This window comes from Halyomorpha halys, unplaced genomic scaffold (assembly GCF_000696795.3).
Source record: "Halyomorpha halys isolate HHAL.00 unplaced genomic scaffold, Hhal_1.1 Scaffold687.1, whole genome shotgun sequence".
In the NCBI taxonomy this organism is placed as follows: Eukaryota; Metazoa; Arthropoda; class Insecta; order Hemiptera; family Pentatomidae; genus Halyomorpha; species Halyomorpha halys.
Window position 1 is genome coordinate 101318 of NW_027114879.1, and position 11638 is coordinate 112955.

General features: G+C 27.8%; 1 protein-coding gene across 2 annotated transcripts in view; it reads left to right on the forward strand.

Annotated features, from left to right (window-relative positions):
* LOC106685379 (uncharacterized) overlaps positions 1 to 11638 on the forward strand; it is a 445041-nt gene that overhangs the window by 490 nt on the left and 432913 nt on the right. The gene's annotated exons all lie outside the window — the stretch shown is intronic.

An 11638-nucleotide genomic window follows, 5' to 3' on the forward strand; every position in this document is an offset into this window, starting at 1 on the left:
TATATATATATATAACGCAGTATATTAATCGAAAAAAATTAATTTTAAAGATTAATGATCATAAAATACGACGCTCATGCCTTAGAGAAATTGAAACGGTTAAAGTATGAAAACCGTGAAAAATATGAGTTTATAGCCGGCGAAGATGTAAATTTAATACGCTTTATTGGGGTAAGTAGATGCCTAATATCTAGGAATGATATTTTAGTACCAAAAAGGTAATACCCAAACACGTTTACAAATAATTTTATGTCCAATTTTTAATTTTTATCAATACCGAGTTAAGGAATGAATCGATGCTTATCTCCAGCAAACAATGCAAATGCTTTTTCTCATCGCATCTTATAAATCGCGTATGATAAAAAAAAAGTGATCTAGATAAACCTATGTAAGAAAACCTTGATTGAATAAAAAAAGAAGAACTAAAATTGATCGGTAACTATTCAAAACCGTTTTTTTTTTTCAAGATCTTTCTCAATAAAATCTTATAACCTTTGGAATTACCGATTGTATCAGATTACGATATTATTTTTCGATTTCACAGTAATATTTGTTACAACTTATCTACCTCTGACGGTTTTATGTTGTAACATGTAATCCAAAATCAATTATTTTTGTGTAAAATGGTTCAAAGTTCTGTATCGCTCTTTAAACCTTTTAATCAAATTTAATTTTGTCATATGATTATTGTAACTGTTAATTGGTTCAAATTCATGAATTATAATATTCATATCAACAATATGAACTCATTTAAAAGGAAAAAACGAGATTGTCTTGTACCGCTACAAAATTAACGTATACAGATTTTTTTTTAAACTTTAATATTTTATATCAGTGTATATTAAAATTTTATATTAGCTGTATGTTCTTAAATTATTACTGAAAATAATATTACTGAATAACCTATTAATAATAAAAAGGACATGTCTTAACCACAGGCACAGCACCAGCTTGCGAATTTTTCAGTTATTATTTCTTTTGATTTTTGAATTTCTATTGTAGCAAACCTACGTCATATCGAATAGAATGTTATTTTTTATTTTATCGGCTAACTTTGAATAATATTTATGAAATTAGTAATTTATATATTAGTAAACATGTTTGCATATATAAATGTAGGAATAAATTAACATAAAGTACGGGAATTCTGTAAAATTTACCCATTCAAATTATTGTTAATGAAGTTCAATCTATTTTATAAACACATTTGATTAAATTTCGATGGAATGTTTTCATAAAGGTTTTAAATAAATAATGAAACACTCTATGCACTCTTGGGGAGGAAGGTTAGGAATAAGATTAGAAATAGAAACAGAATATTTATTCTAGTACAAATCTTCCTAAAATTAATACATTTCAAAAATGATAAAAAAGTTACATTAGAATAACTAACTCGATAACCTATAGGTTAAGAACCTAAACCTCCCACAGGGGTAAGAAAGAGATTTGTAACCTGGTTCCGACACAAAAGAAAGTCAACTCTCGTGGGTCACATTGGAAATGGTGCCACTACTGAAGTCCTGGACCAAATACACTTAGCTACCACGCCCTCAATTAATCAATGATTACTGTAGATAATTTAACAAAGCAATTTAATTTCATAATTTTCGTTATTAATTAAGCAATTATTATTTCTTAGGATGTTTTTATTAACTAAAATCTAGTAGATACAATTCGCTAACGGTTATGACCAATATGATAAAATACTTATCCTTAGTTTTTTAAATAATTTAATGAGATAGTGTATCGTTAAAAATACAGATGTACATTTGAACCTCGATAATCAGCTGATCGATTTACAAATATTGATTTTGGATATTTTTTACTTTTTAACTTAGTTTATTGAAAAAAAAATGGAATGAAATTAGTTTCAGACGTATTAAATGAATTCCATTATGTTTGAAAATATCATATTGGGAAATTTTAATTGAATAAATACTTTTTATTAATTATGGATGAAAGAAAAATCTATTATTTAGTAAGATTTTCCTTATTTAATAAAAATGCTTAGATAAAAAAAAAAAAAAAACAAGAATGGATTTTCCTTACTTTCTATATTTTTTCTTCGCAGCTATAAAATATAAAAATATAATAAATATAGAACAAACCAATCATAATACACAAAGAAATTTCGCATTCTTTTAATTTTTATGATGGTAATCCGTGTTTATATCCATGAATTGATTAATATTTGTTCGAGATCCCACTGAACTGTTGCACTAAAGACGAACGTATGTTTTGAAAAAAAAATTCAGGGTATTATTCCTGAGCAACGTAATTTTTTATAAACCAGGAAACATTTTTGCTAATCTACGACGAAAAACTAAGTGCATAGAGCAAGCTCAATCACGAACAACGCTGGGTGTAGGAAGAAAAAATAATCAGCGGTGATAATCTGTGAAGTTTAAGTCCCATCTGTTGTTTAAAGATAATTTTTTTTTTTAAGTGGACCTGATTAATCTTTTGTTTCATTTTATTTAAACAGTTTTACATATAGTATTTTCCCGGGAAATTATTAATTTATTTTTAGGATGGAAACATTTCCAAGAATTGGACATGCTCAGTCATGTTTATTTCTGCTTGGGTTAAGCTTTCTTTTTTTGTTCTTCTGGAAATCTCAAATCGCTTACTTGGAATGAAAAAGTAATATTTAACTTCAAACAGAAAGATGATTCACCGATTCACCACACCATTCATCGGCACTTTGAGAAAAAGAATGAGCTAAATATAATAATAATACCTAAAATATTTTTCAATGAACCAATCAACGAAATCAGTTTTGAAAAAAAAATGGGAAGGTCAATTAAAATAGTAAATCATGAAGGGTTGAATAAAACCTGAATTATTTATGTATTCTTATCCAATAAAACAAGTATAGAAATACTGAAAGGATTATAATTTATATGAATACAAAATAGTTAAATCCGTAATCTTAATAGAACATTTAAAAACATCGGATCTTCTGGACTCCTAGGTTAGGTTGGGTTACCCCTAGGCAACATGTGACAATTTATGAAATATTGAACTTAAAAAAAAAAAAATCAAAGAAAAAAATCTTTTTCTCTAAATTATTTGCATATAAACTAATATTATTATATTGCGAATGGCTGGGTATACTTATTTATTTTTATTTTTATGTTTAGAGAACGCCAAAAATAAAAAAAATAATGCTTAAAGGATTCAAAATCTAAAAATCGAAAATCGTTTATAAAATAACTTTTAACTTATGAATTAACTTTTTTTAATTTTAAGCGATAGATGAAATATATTCTAAACAGTAGTAAAATATTTGCTTTGCAAAGATTAATATTTAATTCGTGTATATGAAAGTCTGTTATGAGTTTATTTCTTTTTAATTAATAATTAATTTTTATGATGCTATTTAACTTCTAAAAGTAATTTCTACTTAAGTTTCATCAAACGGAACTAAACAAATTAATAAGATATTAATTATAATTAAAATTATTTTTTTTTTTTGAGTACTGAATTATGTATAAATATATACCTTGGTCTACAATTTTTGGTTTTATTTATTTTTTCATTGTATGCAAGTAAATGGGACAAAGCATAGGTTTTTTGTCGTGATATTAAACTAAAGAATGTTAATTCAAAAATAAATAAATCGTGATGAAAAGGTAGTTAAGATATAGAGCTTGGTTTCCCCTGATTGGAAATCGGTGAACGGTTGCTAACTAATTGGTTTATTCAGGGGCTATTTAGCATGGGACGGTTAGCCAGGGGGCAAGGTGGGATTACACCAACTAAATCCCGCTACATTATTGGCTACGGTAAGCCACTGTCAAAGTATGTACCATTTAATTTTAGCTTGTCTAACAGTGCCTAAGAGAAGTGTCAATCGCGCCATATTAATTTACCCTATGTTTATACGGGGCTTTAAGCTTCTTGAAAAAAGAGAGTGATGGATGCTTTGTCCAAAGTATTCTTAAACCACTTAATTTCTCATTAACCCTACAACAAATGCTTAAAAAAGTTTCGCTCTTTTACAACTTGTGTTTTAAAAAATAATTAAAGTATTTTCGTATGATAAAGGGTTACACTAACGGATTCCTTGTAAAGGTTTCAGTTAAATCCTCGGGTCAGATTTTAATATCTATTCTACATTTCTAGGATTTAAATGGATTGGACCAGCTCTTTGGTATAGATAGGAAGGAAGAATGCTAAAACTAAATTGTAGGTGTGAACACATTCTATGTCCTCATTTCTATGAAGATATCGCTCAATAGGGACATACATGTTAACATATTCATAAGACGTGATGCTCTAGGAGTGCCAACCAGTCCACGGGTATATTTTTATAATCATAAAGTCTCTTGGCTAAAAAAGTACAAAATGAACCTATCTCTATTATATAGTCAATAGAGAGGCAGAACTGTCCTTGCATATAGAGAAATAGCAACATGAAGTTAGATTAGGTTGAGATTAGCTTGGGGACCTGATAGCTGATCGGGTTGGAACGTGAGTCCCAGTGCGCTTGGTTCAGAAGATTGTGGATTCGATTCCAACCTGGATCAGTTAATATAATATTGACAGACCCAAGTGAGAATTTCACGGTGGTCCCGAGAAATGAACCTGGACAGGTCTGTGCTGTATATGTCCTCAATAGAAAACTTTATCTAAAAGAGAAAAAAAAAATATAGTTTATGGGTAATATACTTCTTTCTTAAACAATTTTGATTTTTTATAGTAACCTATATTAAACATTCATTATTAGAATTTGCATCCATATGTTTATTTATTTTGATTTAAAATTGTAACCAGTTTAAAATCATTTCATTTACTTTACTACTTACTTTTGTTTTTCATTTTGGAAAAGTAAAGATTGACTTTAAAAACCTATCCACAGTTATTATTTTGCTACATAAATGTGTAAGATAATTTCACTATGATTCTTCTGAATTTGTGACAATCTCTTCGACTATCCAGGGATTTCCTCAAAACATTCTGGCTCATAATGAAGACTTCACCTTTACAAATAATAGCTTCAGGATAGGAAGTTCTGTGAAGAGACCAGTTTAGTTAATTTTTTTTTTAAAATAAGTATAAAACTAATAAAATATAACTAAAAGAGATGTTGATTGGGTTTTTTCGCCTCAGGCTAATACTTAGGATTAGTCGGTTGTTTTATCTTCTCAGGACTCTCTTGATTTTATAAAACGTTTTTTCATAAGTAGCAATACGTCAATGGGATGATTATTATCAATCCTTTGTCTCTCCTTAATCTCATTACCTAGGAAGAGGTCAAATCCAATATCAGAGTCCACAGTCTGCTCATTTCTCCAAAGCTTATTTCTCTTTACCAGATTCTTAAAAGATATTTACCATCATGATCTATACAATCATGGAAGATGGCTTCGACCTTGCCATAAATGCTGAAAATTTATTTTCAAATTTAAGCATGCTTTGAATTTTCACAAGGCAATTCTATTCAGTATAGAATTGATCAAGGATACTATTAGTGATGATCCTACGGCAAGTATCTTTTGTAATCCTTGGTCGTTATAGATATCTTCCTTAAATAACTAGTTCCTAGCTACTTCCTTCCTTTAATAATTTCTAATTTGAGAACTAATACCAAGTAATCTTATACTGGTTCATAATACATTTCCTATTTTTGGATATGAATTAATTTTAGCATCTGTATTTATGATGCGCTAGCTTCTTGGATTGGATTTTCAAAACTGTTTTTCCAAGATTCAAGATAAAATAATTGTCCTATTTTAATTATTATTATTTTTCTAACCGGTTTTGTTTTATTTGAATAACATTACATGGAGCAATAAAATTCAAATAAGGGGTTATTTATAAACGCGATGTCGTCATTATAAGCCCGCATTGTTTTTAGTGACCTCTGGATAGCCAAAGAGATATAAGATAACTATAAGATACAGATGTGACATAGAATTACCCATTTATCTAGCATAATAATAACAACGGATAGGTTTTCAAAGTATTGTGTCTTCCTTAAATATCTAGTTCCTTCCTTAAATAGTTTCTAATTTAAGAACTGATGCCAAGTAATCTTTTACTGGTTCATAATGCATTTCCTATTTTTAGCTATGAATTAATATTAGCTTTACTACTTCAGTAAGAAAAAAAAGTAAGTAGTAAAGTACCTGATTTTAACTTGATTACAATTCCAAATCAAACTGAACAAATAGACAAGAAAGGGATGCAGATTACAATATTGAATGTTTAACATAGATTATTTTTCAAACTTAACAAATTTCAGCTAATAAAAAAAAAATCAAGATTACTTTGGAAGGAAGTATATTATCTATAAACTATAAAATATAGTCTTCCATTGAGAACCTCTATAGCCCCAGAGTGGGGGCGTCTAGACTCATTTCTCGGGGCCGTTGCAAAATCCACAGCTGGGTCAATCAATGTGTTATTGACTGACCCAGGTTGGAATCGAACCCACTACCTGAATCAGGCGCTTTAGCACTCTCGTGCTAACCGATCAGCTATCAGGTCTTTTCAGGCTAATATTAACCTAATCTATGTCATATAGCTATTTTCCAAAATGTAAGGACATCTTTGCCTTGCTATTATATAGTTAATAGGTACATTTTGAAAATTTTTAGCTAAGCTCTTTTAGCGAGACTTTTAGATGATTATGTAATGATAATAAATTAATGAATGACAATCTTAGAGAAATTTCTTATGTACTATTATTTTTAAATACAAATTGATATTGGCATCTGTAATTGTAATGTGCTTTCTTCTAATAATTGTCTTTCTATAACTATTTTAATTTTTTTTTTAAATTGTTTTGTTTTATTTGAACTCTTGAACTCGATTTGGGTATGTCTTTCCAATTGGATGCATCTTGCGAGTGGGTCACGTCATTATCAACGATGGCAAGTCAAACGTTAATAATATAATTGGATGTACTAATTGGTCAATAGAGATTCAATAACGACATCCACATATATTATTGACGTTTGGTGTTTATGAGTTTGCGAACACCGCCATCTCTCAATGATTCTCGGATGAGGACACAGCCTTAGGCTAAATCAACAATTAATAATTATAAGATGAAATTATTTATAATTATCAATATACTCCCTATAATGAAATCGAGCTGTACGTTCCTTTAACGTCTCGATATTTAAAGAAATATTGACATCAAAGAAAAAAAAAGATCGTATAACTAGATAACTATATATCTTCTGTAAGATTCGAAACATGAATTTTCTACTATACGAAACAGAATAAAATTTCCTGCTATAAAAAACTAAAATAATCTAAATACGAACAATATCAGCAAACATTTTTGCTCTTCATCTATGGATTTTGTAAATATCAAGCTGGGGAGATTTAAAGCTATTAAAATCCTCAATTTATCATCTTGCATTAGCTTAATTTATCAGGAAGTAGAATGCATGAAATGATCAACATTAAACGTAATTTGCGCATAATTCAACCTTTCACAAAAGCTTTAAACTACAAACTTTTTAAAAATTGTTCTTTACATACTTAAAAAAAACTTAGCTTATTTAATGTTTAAATTCCCTCCGAGAAAAAAAATGAATGAATTCGGAAGATTATAAGCAAATATAGTTTATTGTTTTTAAAAGTATAATTGAAATGCTAGGGCACGATATTTTGAAATTCCATCCTCTTTTGTAAGAAAGGACATTAGCCATTATGTTTACATAAACACTATATGTAAATAGATGCTGGTAGATAACTAAAAAATTTAGATATAAATTCTGAAGTTTTTTTTTCTTTAACTCATGTTCCTGATTAAAGATCTTAATTTCCGAAACTTGAGGGCTGCATGCGCTTTGTAATTTTGCGGTATCAACCAATTAAATTATAGATGATAGAATTTTTGCGTTGTCCCTCTTCAGTGCAGTATGCCTTGAAATAACTTTGTATCGTGGTACTCATATAATAATTGTGTACGATAAGCCAAAACTCTAGGCCAGGAAAACTGAGGGATTTGTTTGTATATATTACAAATAATGTTACCAAAAAGAACTTATATTTTTATTGAAGTTAGTTGTCTTATTCCAAGACAATTAATCACAATAAAAATTTCTAATAACCGTCAGTCATTTCCTTTTAAATGAGCAAATCAAATTAAAGCCTTACTAGTGGACTACTCTTCACATCGCGATTATCTTAAGTATTTGTAAACATTATGTAGTTTAAACATTCAATATTATGGTCGGTAACATTAGTAAGTGATTGGTCAATATTTGGGATATTTAGACAATGTTTCTTCATTCTAAGTTTATCTCCTATTTTTCAAGGTAATATCTGCGGTATATTTACTTCGAAGTAATTTTAATCTCCAAACCCGGAAATAAATTCTTAAATTTATGCGATTTTTCACACTCAACAGAACACGAACACTCAATGGAATCGAATCAACTCAGTCCTTTAATGTTCAATTATTAAGGATTTTAAAATATATTTACTGTTCCAAAAAGTAAGGAGTGAATATAAAATTGAATTAAATAGATACATTTTTCAATTAATGTTTCCTAAGAACAGTTATTAAAAAATGTTATTTCTTTCATCATTTAATGTTTTCTAGGAACAGTTATTAAATAAAGTAATTTCTTTTCTCAATTAAAGTTTTCTAGGAACAATTATTAAAAAGAGCTATTTCCTTTATTAATTAATGTTTTCTAGGAACATTTATAAAAAAGAAAGTAATTCATTTTAAGGAAAACATTTAAATATAAAGTTTGATGCAAATAAATAATTCTTTACAATATAACGGAGAATGTAGTTTGATTAAAAAAAATAAATAACAGTAAACATTATTTTTTAGAATATTTCGAGTTAATAGTAATTCAAAAAAACAGTTTCAAAATCGCGGTGTGTGCCCTGCTAACTCGAGTTCGGCAGGAACGACTTTATAAACCATTAAAAACGTTTTCGATACACTATTTTACCAACTTAGCATAAAAACACATCTGGTTTAGTTAATTTGCCGATAACAGCAATAGTTGAAACCTGTTTGTCTGAAGAGTAAAACACCAAAACCCCAAAAAAGCCCTAAAAATTAGATGAAAATATCCTAAAAGTAATACCTTTAAAATTCCATAAATAGCACATTCTTCAGAAAATAATTTTATTTTAATGTAATTTGAAAATTATACGTAATAACTTCAATTTAAAGGTAATTAAATTATCTATAAAATAAAAAATTATCTAAATCGAACCAATATTAGAAAAGACGTATTATGTTTATATTCTTAAATTAAAAAATTAAAATCTGTACCGCTACAACCTATTAAGGGTCAGGGGTTCAGCACTTTGTAAAGAAGTACTGTTGCTAAACCAACGGTTGTCCAAGGAGGTGATTTGGTCAGGATCATGCTCGACCGCCAGATTTTTACCCACTTTATACTCTTAGTTTGTTTTATAATTATTCGAAAACAACAAATCTACTGAAATTTCAATTTGGATGATCATTTAAATTTTTTTTATTCCAAAACTCGAATAGAAAAAAAAATCTTAATCGAAGCAACATTAGTGAAAATATGGTACGGCTAATATATATTTTTTTATTTTACCTTTCCATCCTCAGCCATATGTATCATATTATGATAATAATCATATTTCAGCTGTAGGCTATTTCTGTAGAACATGGAATTATTACATAAAAAGGGTTTAGCAATGTGTTATATCCTCGAGAAAAAAAAATAGATTGAATATCTGTTGCCTATGCAATTCAAATGCAATAATTTATTATTCAAATATGTTTTAATAGCCTCCCGAGAATAAAATCTGTTTCAAAATGAAACTAGTTCTTGTAGAAATATTCGTCATGAGGTTTATGAGACTTATAAACATTACAATTACACTAAACATTAATCGCTAGTGAAAATAAATTAATTGTTGGTGTGACTAAAAATAAGTTAATGGAATCTTATTGGTGGTAATGTAGACATCTTATAAAAATACATTTTCCAAAATTAGGTTTATAAGCAACTGAAATAACAACATTATTAAGAAGTATTTATTTTTCTTATGGATAAGTCCTGAATATATTAAGTGGATTATAAAATCTTTTTCTTTGAACTCATGATTTAATGAACTATATATGGAAGAAGTTTGGTCTTGAAGCGATATAAAATATGCAGAATATGCAAATATATTAATGTATTCATTTGTAGTTACATACGTATAAACATTCTCCCTTTTTGACAGGTTTGAGCATCTATCCCGGCTATTTTCAATTGCTTTAATGTATATCGTACATTAATCAAACAGTGTGCGATATCGTGGAAGAATTATTTATTTTAAAAAATTAAAATTTGCTTATTATTTAATTTTTGTGTTTTTAGATATATTAAGGAACATAATATATGTTTTATATTAGAAAAAATATAATTGCAATTCGAAGTGTATTATGTTAATGTTTGGAATGTGAAAAATGCGTGTTCCTTAGTGTTAAGAAATTTTTATGAAAGTTAAAGAGTTAATCATCATATTATAGATTTGGTTTACTAGAAAATGATATTTACAATTGATTACTACAATAGATTACCTATAATGTTTTTACAGAATCTTTGTAGAAATAATCAATATTATCATTTTAATTAATCTTTATTTAATTTTTTCAAATATTAATATACCAATCAAAAGAACTATTCTTTAATTACAAATTTTTAAATTTATATTTCTCTTATTATGCCATCATGCTTCTATAGAAAAAAAAAGAAACCTGTGTATTTTAATGATGTTCAAATTCGATGTTATAATAATTTCAGATTATTACTAGGTTGTGGTAATGCTTTAATATTTACTTGCTTGTTACAGAGAAATTTCCTTGTTAATAAGAGAAGTCAGGTTTCTAGGGATATAATAGGATGTTGATTGTGTACATGTATTTGATTTACCTTAAGTAAGTTTGTTACTTGTTTTACGAAGTTAGTTCGCTTCCAAAATTAAGGTGTTAGGTTTCTGCCATAGTTTGAACAGAGGATTTGGGAGATATTAGATGTATTAAATAAACACTGTGAATGGAAGTTTTAATTAAAACTAAATATAATCCGATAGCTGTTTATTTTTGTGATTGTGGCATAAATTATAGAAATACTTTTAATTTTTTATGAATTAATTGAAAAATAAAATTAATTTTATTTAAAACTTTTTAATTTTTCATGAGCACTATCAATGAAAACAGCATTGACGAAAAACAGCAATATGAAATATGATAGCCCAAATTATTTTTCTTATAAACTAAGATACAGTCAGAATTAAATATAGACACCGTACTTAACTACATGTAAAAACTGACACATAATTTCATTCAATCTTGCCATAATTGTTTTAACACGTTTAAATCTAAATTAGGACATTATACAAGCCGTAGATAAAAAAAATAAATAAGAGGACTAAACATATATGTCTGTAAATATTCCATTTTAAGTAATATCAATTTTATTTTTCGTTTATTTTTTACGAAAATATAAAATACATTTCTCATACGTAATTAGTAGCCAGGAAAAATGAATCGGATAAGAGTCTATCCCGAAGCAAGACATTATCATAGCACATTTGACGTTTTGATTTTTTTTTTCCTACCTCCTAATTTAATGTATCAAGCAAATAGAATGTATGTCAACTTTCCTTACAGAGGAAGTCTACA